Below are 8997 nucleotides of genomic sequence, written 5' to 3'. Positions count from 1 at the left end.
TGGGTTTGAATTCTGGCTCCATTTTGTACCACCATTGTGGCCTTGGGCAAATTATTTAACTTCTCTAAGTCTTCATTGTCTTAATTGTAAAATGGGGGTCCTGTAAAAGAGGTCGTGTATTAAAGAGAATAGGTCAGTACCTGGTACATAGCTTTCATTCAATAAGTGAACTTTAGAAACGTGTTTTAGGTTTTATTTGGTAACTAGAGGCCCGATGCACAAAATTCGTGCAAAAGTAGACCTTCCTTCCCCGGCTGCCGGCACTGGCTTCCCTCGCAGCCCCCTCCCCCCTTCTTCCGGTCTAATTAGCATATTATGCTTTTATTATTATAGATGATGCAGTTTTGATGATTAGTTCTTTGGTTTATGAAAATAATGCCTTTACAAATGAACTGTGTTTTAGCAGGTACAAATCTCAGTCCAGAAACCCACGGTGTGCAAAGAGATGTAGCTGTTTTTCTATGGTTGAATTCATTTTCTGTTTTAAAGTCCAGTTCCATGAAGAGGGTGGGGAGACCCATTTGCATTTCAGGATTTCGAGCATCCTTTCCAGGGAACTCCTATAGTGTTGAAGCACAGGGGCTGGAGCTGGGGGCCGAGGTGAGGAGTGCCCGGCATCCCTTGAAATAGCCATCTCCCCTATCAGTTTTTGGTCCGTCTAGGTCCCTGTAGGCCACTGCTTCCTCCTCATTCCTGCAGTGGGGCCTCTGTAGCTCCGAGGACTCTCCAGGTGTAGTAAGCATCCACTGGTCGTCATCCCTGCTGGATGCAGGCGCTCTCTGAGGCTCTCTCAGGTCCCCTAGCTCAGACACCCCGCAGACATCTCTCTTCGCCAGGTCACCCTCGCAGAGGAGGGGTGCTCTGCGGCTTCCCCAGGTCCTGCTGGGAATGAGGCCTGGGACACACCTGCTCAAGGGTCCCCCAAGCCGACTGGCGTTTTCATCCTCCTTCCTCACCTCTCCTTCCCTTTTCCCCCTCCCTCTGAAGCCCAGGCTGGGGGTAAGGTGGCAGACCCCGGGTACTGCACAGGGAAACACCCGCAGTCTCACACTATCGGTTTCCTCCCCTCCCCTCCCCTTTCCTTTGGAGAGTTTATCTGGTGAGGGTGTAGCTTGGTTCTTTATCTTCTCCTCTGTGCCCCACGTGGACTTCTGACCTGTAGAAGTCCAGACTTTGCCTCTCTCTCTCCTCCATGCTGCTGCACCTTGCAAAAGGCGGTGGCCACAGAGCGCCTGGCATCTCAAAGACCAGCTGGATGCCTAGGAAAGTTAGGGCCACCTCTGGACTCCCCTGAGAAAAATGGGCAGGGAGCACCATTAGCCAAATCTATCGGACCTCCTCGTTATTAATCCTGGAAACCAATTTTAATTTTAATAAGCTATTTCTTTAACTCCATTGAACAAGGAGTGTGGGCTTGTGGAAAATCTGCAGGCTCCTAGGGAATATCTGGGCTCATGGAGTCATTCCTTCATCCAGCGGGTTCCTGCTAACGCCCTGCCAAGGGTCACACCAGTGAGACCAATGCTCTAAAATGCAATGGGGAGGGGGAAAAAGCAGAGGACAGCAGAGCGTTCGAGAAGGGGTCTAGACATTTAGAAAGAATGTGCTGGAAACCTTCGAAGAGCCACCAAAAGCAGCATTTAAAACCCCCGTCTCTTCTCCCCTCCTATGCAACTGTTGGTTGAATAGGATGCATTTTCAAAAAACCTCAATTAATTTTAAGGAAGGAAACAAAGTAAGTGTTTTTCTTCTCACCAGAGAAGGCAGTTTTGATTTAACACCTCACTGGTGGGGGTAAAACTCTACAGTTAATTTTAAAGACGGGAACAAAGGAAGTGTTCCCATTTCACCAGGGAAGCGTTTTAAACACCGCATGGAGGGGGCACTGCCAGGCTCACTTGGGACTGGATAGTAGTGGCTCCTCCTGACAAGACAATTTGAAGAAGACGCAGAGGGAAGCCAGCAGCCCTCCGCCATCCCACCCCCGCTACAAGCGAAGGCACAGCTTCTGTCCTGAACGCGGTGCTGAGGGTGCCGCCATCCAATTACTTCCACGATGCCTAGTCCCGCGGCCACGTATTCAGGACTCCCCCGAGGCTGGTACCGGCTGGCAGCGGTGGAACTGATTCCACAGGCATCGATACAGAGCGAGCACGGGGGATTTTCACTCACCTTTATTCATTTGCCTTGCTAGTGCTTAAGAGGATCAGAATGTTCCTTTATCACTGTCTCGTGAAGTTAGCACTAGGGAATAGGAAAGAAAAGATCTAGTTTTATTTCCTCCAGAGCAATGAATTTGCTCGTTATTGTGGGGGAATCTGATGGCGCTGTCTAGAAACAGGTGGTGGAGTGGACAGTGGTGGAAACACGGGGTGGAGTGGGCAGTGGTGGAAACACGTGGTGGAGTGGGCAGTGGTGGAAACACGGGGTGGAGTGGACAGTGGTGGAACACGGCAGTGGGCAGTGGTGGAAGGCTTCAGCTTAGAATTACAGGAGGAGCTGGCAGTGCTGGGACTGCCTCGCTGCCCAAAGTGGGCGCTGCGGCTGCCTCAGCGGCCTGTGTGGTAGCATTCTGGACCAGCGTCACTGCTGGTTGTCCTGAAAGTCAGAGGTCATAATGCCCTAGTCATGGGTTCAGAGAGGGGAGCTGTAATACATCTATTAGAAAACCATTCAGGAGCCCAGCTGGCATGGCTCAGTGGTTGAACATCGACCTCTGAACCAGGAGGTCGTGGTTCGATTCCCGGTCAGGGCACATGCCCCGGTTGTGGGCTTGATTCCCAGTGTGGGGGCGTGTAGGAGGCAGCCAATCAACGATTCTCTCTCATCTTTGATGTTTCTATCTCCCTTCCTCTCTGAAATCAATAAAAATATATTTTTTTTAAAATTGGGGAATCACTTCAGTTTTCTTATGACATCACAGATTCAGGGAGTTCCATTCCTGCTGACACAGGATCCCTGAGGCCGCTTCCTCCGAGTTAGGAACTCTGGGCCGATGAGAACCCGGAGGCCGCTGAGCAGTGCCCGCCACTCCCTCCCTCCCAGGCCGGCCCTTCTTCTCCAGCCCCGGCTGCCAGAGGAGAAAAGTTAGCAACCAGCCAGCTTCAAGTCCCGTCAGACACAAGAAACCCTCCCTTCCCCGGGGCAAGGTGGATTGTGGCTCGGCCATGCTGGGAATCCACAGTGCCCGGAAAGGCCGGGGGATCGGGTACAAACCCGCACAGCGCACCCTGTCCGTGTGGAGTCACAGTGGCCCCCTAACGTGTCTCGTCTGTCCCTGTGCCCAGCGCCTGGTGCAGAGGACACCGCGGCCCTGAGCCTCCACAGCGGAGCCCCCGGGGCCCAGTCGGGAGGGAGCAGGTTGCTGGGACTCGCCGGAGTCCCCTTCCCTGGGGGCTGCCACATGCAGGAGCTTCATTCTACTAAGGCAGTGGTTCTCAACCTGTGGGTCGCGACCCCTTTGGTGGTCGAACAACCCTTTCACAGGGGTCGCCTAAGCCCATCCCACATATCAGATATTTACATGATGATTCATAACAGTAGTAACATTACAGTTATGAAGTAGCAACGAAAATAATTTGATGGTTGGGTCACAGCATGAAGAACTGTATTTAAAGGGCCAGACGGTTGAGAACCACTGTACTAAGGCCTCCTGGAGTCTCTGGAAGTGACACACAGGGTCTGGACATGTTAAAGGGAGTTTTTATAAAGGAAACATGGCAAAGCAATGTGTCCCAGTGCTCTGGCATTGAACTCTTCAAAAAAAGCGCTCTGGAAACGTAACCTCTCTTATTCCATTTATTCCGGTCCAGGATGACATGGAGGAGAGCACGTCATAGGAGAGCACCCTGTAGCAGGCTGTCTTCCTCTGGGTGCAGTGACCCAGTAACTTCAGATGCGGATGCGCTTCCCTGGGAGCGGTCGCATTCCTGTCTATAGAACCCGCGCTCGGACGGGTCAGTTCCCGGGTCAGCGGGACTCTCATCCCTTCGTGCGCTGGCCGGCTGGGAACCCAGGGAGGTGGTGAGGGCTCCGGGCTTTAGTTCATTATCAGCTCCATAAACCTGTTTAACTCCACTCGGCCGCCTCTGAGGACTCATGACTGTCTCTGTGGCAGTGAGTGTGATGGGCCCAACAGCAGGTGCAGGACACCAGGCCAGAAGCCCCCCCTGAGGCCCAGGCTGGCCTCATTGCTCCTGGCCTTGCTCACGGCTGCGTTCAGCTGGGCAGAGGCAGGGGAAGAGCGAAGCCTTCCTAGGAGCCTGCACTCAAGTCTGCTGCCCGATCCTGAGCACCGCCCCCCCCCCCCTGCCACCCCCCCCCCTCAGGAGTCAGTGAAGCCTCAAGCCTGCTCCTGGGGGCGGGCCCCAGAGCCCTTTGTCCCAGGCCCGGGGAGTCCCCTTCTGCCTGCCCTCCCGCCCAATCAGGGCGCCTTTTCTCTCCTGCTCCTCGGGAACCCGGGGGCAGCCTCACTCTGGGCTCAGGGCACGGGTAAGAGGCTCCGGCCGAATCGCAGGGCAATTCTCAGGACAGGCCCTCAATACCCTTCCCGATGCCCCTGAGACAGTCCCCTTGGGGCTGCTGTGACTGCCCGCAGGAGAAGGCTTTGATGGAAAGGGACCTACTAGTCGCAGCATCTAATGACAAGGAATAGAGCCAGGAAGGGCAGAGCTCTCCCTTCCTCTGAGGCTGTAGGGTCCTAGGTGGAAGTTTGCTGGTGGAAGGTGGGGTCTCCTTGGGGCAGGGAGGGTCCTAAAGGGGTTGGCTTTATGTGGTCATGGTACTCACCCCAAGGGGACTGTCTCAAGGGCATCTAAAAGGATATTGGTAGCCTCTGTCCTCAGAATTCCTGAGGCCAACCAATCCAGGGCCCAGGCCAGGAGAGCCCCCTGTCCTGAGCTCTCCCCGGGGAGCCACGGTCCCTGCCCTCATCTCCCCAGGGCCAGTCACAGGCAGCGAGGCCAGTCCTACATCTCTCGTTCTCATTTACTAACCCTAAACCTGCCTCACCTGCTCCCCCTGCCCCGCTCATTTCTTCCCACAAAACCCACAGCGAAGGCTCTTCCTCATGCCTCCCCCTTCCTCCGCCTCCTGACTGGGCTTCCCCAAGTGGCCCCGGGAGCTGGCGTGCCCCTCCTTTGGGAACTGTGAGTGACAAACCGCCTTCCCAGGGACAGCTGTCTCCTGTCTGCTGGCCTCACCAGACCTGCATCATCATAATAAAAACGACATCTTAAAACATGCCTTTTGTGTGATCCCATTTTATCTTTAAAAGAATCTATAAATACGTATGTGTTTGCATGTGTTTCAAAGAATTAACGGAAAGAGATGCAGAAATTGTTCGCAGTAATTACATTGGGGGTAGGAGGTGTATTCTGACATTGTGGGATGGGAGGCAAAGACTATACTTTAGGCATTTCAATAGCAACAGAATTTTCCAAGGCGCATATGTCCCTTTTGTCAGAAAATCTGTATTTTTTCACGGGGTCCTTGGTCTACCTCCTCTCACCTCCCGCCCCTGTGGGAAGAGCTGGGGGTTCTGCAGGGCGCTCGGCGGTCCCCTGAGCCACATCTCCGACAGCAGGTCCCCCCGCAGTGCGCAGACCCCTCTACCCGCCATAAAGTGTCCAAGTCGCGAGTCTGCTGTGTGCCCCGCTCTACGTCTCCGACATGGTAGGATTTGTGCTTTTTTATGACTTGTCACAATTTCAGTGGCATCGCCACCAGGGGAAGAATATAGGGTCATAAAGGCCTGGAGATCTGTGTGCACAGCACGTCCCTGAGTAAGGGCTGGTCACCCAGCGTCTGAGTTATGTCGCGGAGAGCTCACCTGTGCCCCTGGGTGCAGAGAGGCTGGGCGGTGCGGAGTCCCTGGCTTCAGAGGCTGGGCTGTGAGACCTTCGGAGACTCCAGTAGCTCATACACTCGGGGGCCCACTGGGCCGGGGGGCAGTCGGCAGATGTGACTGAGAATATTGCCAGGAGGGGGCACATGTCCCCGAAGCTCTTTGAGACATTTCCACCTGCCTGTCCGTGTGGAATGAGAGGGAAGTGATCAAGTCTGTGGCTCCCAGGCCCTCCCGGCTGTAGCAGGTTTAGCGCAGACGCGAAAGAAAGCGCTGACGGGGTCCTTTGCCAGCGAAGGGTTGATAAATAACAGTCCTGTGTTTATCTGGCTCCTCTGATCTCAGGATTTCAAAGGACGTCAGACAAACACCGAGCAGCGGGTCAGACTGTTCTTTATCTTCCAGATGGGAAGTTGGAGGCTCAGTCAACAGCAATAGAGCCGAGATGTGATCGAGGTCAAATGCTGGGAGCGAGGAGGGAGGTCGCAGACGGGTCGGCGCAGTGGGTCCGGGCGCGAGTGTGTGGAAGCCGCCTGAGGATGCTCTCCCTGACATTCCTGGGCCATGGAGGGGTTCTGGGTCAAAGTGTCTGGGCGTGGGCCCTGGATCTGGGCTTTAAACTGGACTTGCAGATGGTGTGTGCATCGCACTGTGAGAAGCACTGGTCCAGGGAGAGGCAGAGGCCACGCCTTCTGTTTGAGGCATCCAGTACGAGTCAGTACAACTAGAATCCATCAGAACTGGGGCACGTGGAAATGAATCTGGGAAGAACTGCCAGGGAAGACTCAGAACACTTCAGGAGAATGGCATGCCTTTTTATTTGGAGTAGATCTTCACGTATGTTTCTGCCTTCTTCCCCCTGCCCCGTGGACAGGCGTAGGGAGGGGGTCAATAAGCCAGTGCTCACCCCAGTCAAGGAGCTCTGCATCCCCATTATCCCCCTGGATAAATGTGAACACCCCCACCCCCTAGTCCACCCTAGGACTTCAGCCTCAGAGGGCTCGCAGGGCGCACTGTACATGGGAGGGTGCACTGTACACGGAAGGGTGCACCGTACACAGAAGGGCGCACTGTACGTGGGAGGGTGCACTGTACACGGAAGGGTGCACCGTACACAGAAGGGCGCACTGTACGTGGGAGGGTGCACCGTACACAGAAGGGCGCACTGTACACGGAAGGGTGCACCGTACACAGAAGGGCGCACTGTACATGGGAGGGTGCACCGTACACAGAAGGGCGCACTGTACACAGAAGGGTGCACTGTACACAGAAGGGTGCACTGTACACGGAAGGGTGCACTGTACATGGGAGGGTGCACCGTACACAGAAGGGTGCACTGTACACAGAAGGGCGCACTGTACACAGAAGGGTGCACTGTACACGGAAGGGTGCACCGTACACAGAAGGGCGCACTGTACGTGGGAGGGTGCACTGTACACAGAAGGGCGCACTGTACGTGGGAGGGTGCACCGTACACAGAAGGGTTCACTGTACGTGGGAGGGTGCACCGTACACAGAAGGGCACACTGTACATGGGAGGGTGCACCGTACACAGAAGGGTTCACTGTACACGGAAGGGTGCACCGTACACAGAAGGGTGCACTGTGCATGGGAGGGTGCACTGTACATGGGAGGGTGCACCGTACACAGAAGGGTGCACTGTGCGTGGGAGGGTGCACTGTACGTGGGAGGGTGCACCGTACACAGAAGGGCGCACTGTACGTGGGAGGGTGCACCGTACACAGAAGGGCGCACTGTACATGGGAGGGTGCACCGTACACAGAAGGGTTCACTGTACACGGAAGGGTGCACCGTACACAGAAGGGTGCACTGTACATGGGAGGGTGCACTGTACATGGGAACACAGAAGGGCGCACTGTACATGGGAGGGTGCACTGTACATGGGAGGGTGCACCGTACACAGAAGGGTGCACTGTACATGGGAGGGTGCACTGTACATGGGAGGGTGCACCGTACACAGAAGGGTGCACTGTACATGGGAGGGTGCACTGTACATGGGAACACAGAAGGGCGCACTGTACATGGGAGGGTGCACTGTACATGGGAGGGTGCACCGTACACAGAAGGGCGCACTGTACATGGGAGGGTGCACTCTATATGGGAGGGCACATAGGAGACTTCGGCTTGGGACCCTTTGCACCACTGTTGACTCCTGCTCCATCGCTTTTGGCTAGCATTTTATTTAGAATTTGTGCATCTATCATAAGCGACATTTATTGGTCTTGCATGTGGAAGGCATGTCAAGATTTTTGTCAGATGTTGGGACCTGGGTTATGCTACAGGACTAAAGAGGTTCATTCCCTGCACACATCAAAGTCCAGTCAAATGGAAACAGGAGTTTGCAGCCAAGAAATAAGGGTTTATTGTTGAGGAGATGGTGCCCACCCAGACTCACAGGGGAGCTAGTGCTCAGAGGCCTGGCTCCCCGACGGCGTCCAGGGGAGGGCTGTATAGAAGGGAAGTCACTCATCTCGGTGGCTGAAGGAGGTGGGGTCGTGGGCTCTGCTGATGGGTGGGGCCAGGGCAGTTGATCACTGTAGCAGGTCCTGACGTCAGCCATGGCGTTGTTCTGTCTGGTTTCGTGAGGGGGTGGTCCCTAGGGTCTTTCTGCTCTCATGGGTCTGGGGCAGACACAACTGAGGTCCAGATGTCACCTGTAGCTTGACCGAAACTCTGTGTGGCCAACAGGCCTGAGGCTTTGTCCTTAAGACAGTGTGATGCTGACCAGAATCCGATGTCCGAAGGGCTTGATGATTAAGGAAGGGGGTGGACGGGCAGAAAGGAGGCAGGGTCATGGCAAAGAAATGGCGCTTCTGTGAGGTTACAGTTATTTTGGCTTCGAGGGACAGACTGGGAAGCTTGCTCTCTCTGTGCTCTGGCGCGATCCTAACGCATACACTATTAGGAACAGCCCCCTGATCCGGTTCAGTGAGTTTGTGCAAAAACAGCACCGAAAAGGAGCAACTAGAAATACTGCTTGGGCGTGGTCTCCTGGCCCGGCAGCCGACCCCTGTCTCCAGATGTTCACCAAGCGAAACAGATGTGTCTGTACCCTCCCAGCTGGCGCAGGAGGGTAAACCCACGGACCGCCTGCTCACTTGTCAGAATTTTGCAGAATCCTCCCGTGTACG

Source organism: Myotis yumanensis, unplaced genomic scaffold (genome assembly GCF_028538775.1).
Source record: "Myotis yumanensis isolate MYYU_CA2020_CCGP unplaced genomic scaffold, mMyoYum1.0.hap1 SCAF_3, whole genome shotgun sequence".
Classification (NCBI taxonomy): domain Eukaryota; kingdom Metazoa; phylum Chordata; class Mammalia; order Chiroptera; family Vespertilionidae; genus Myotis; species Myotis yumanensis.
This window is presented reverse-complemented; position numbering follows the sequence as displayed.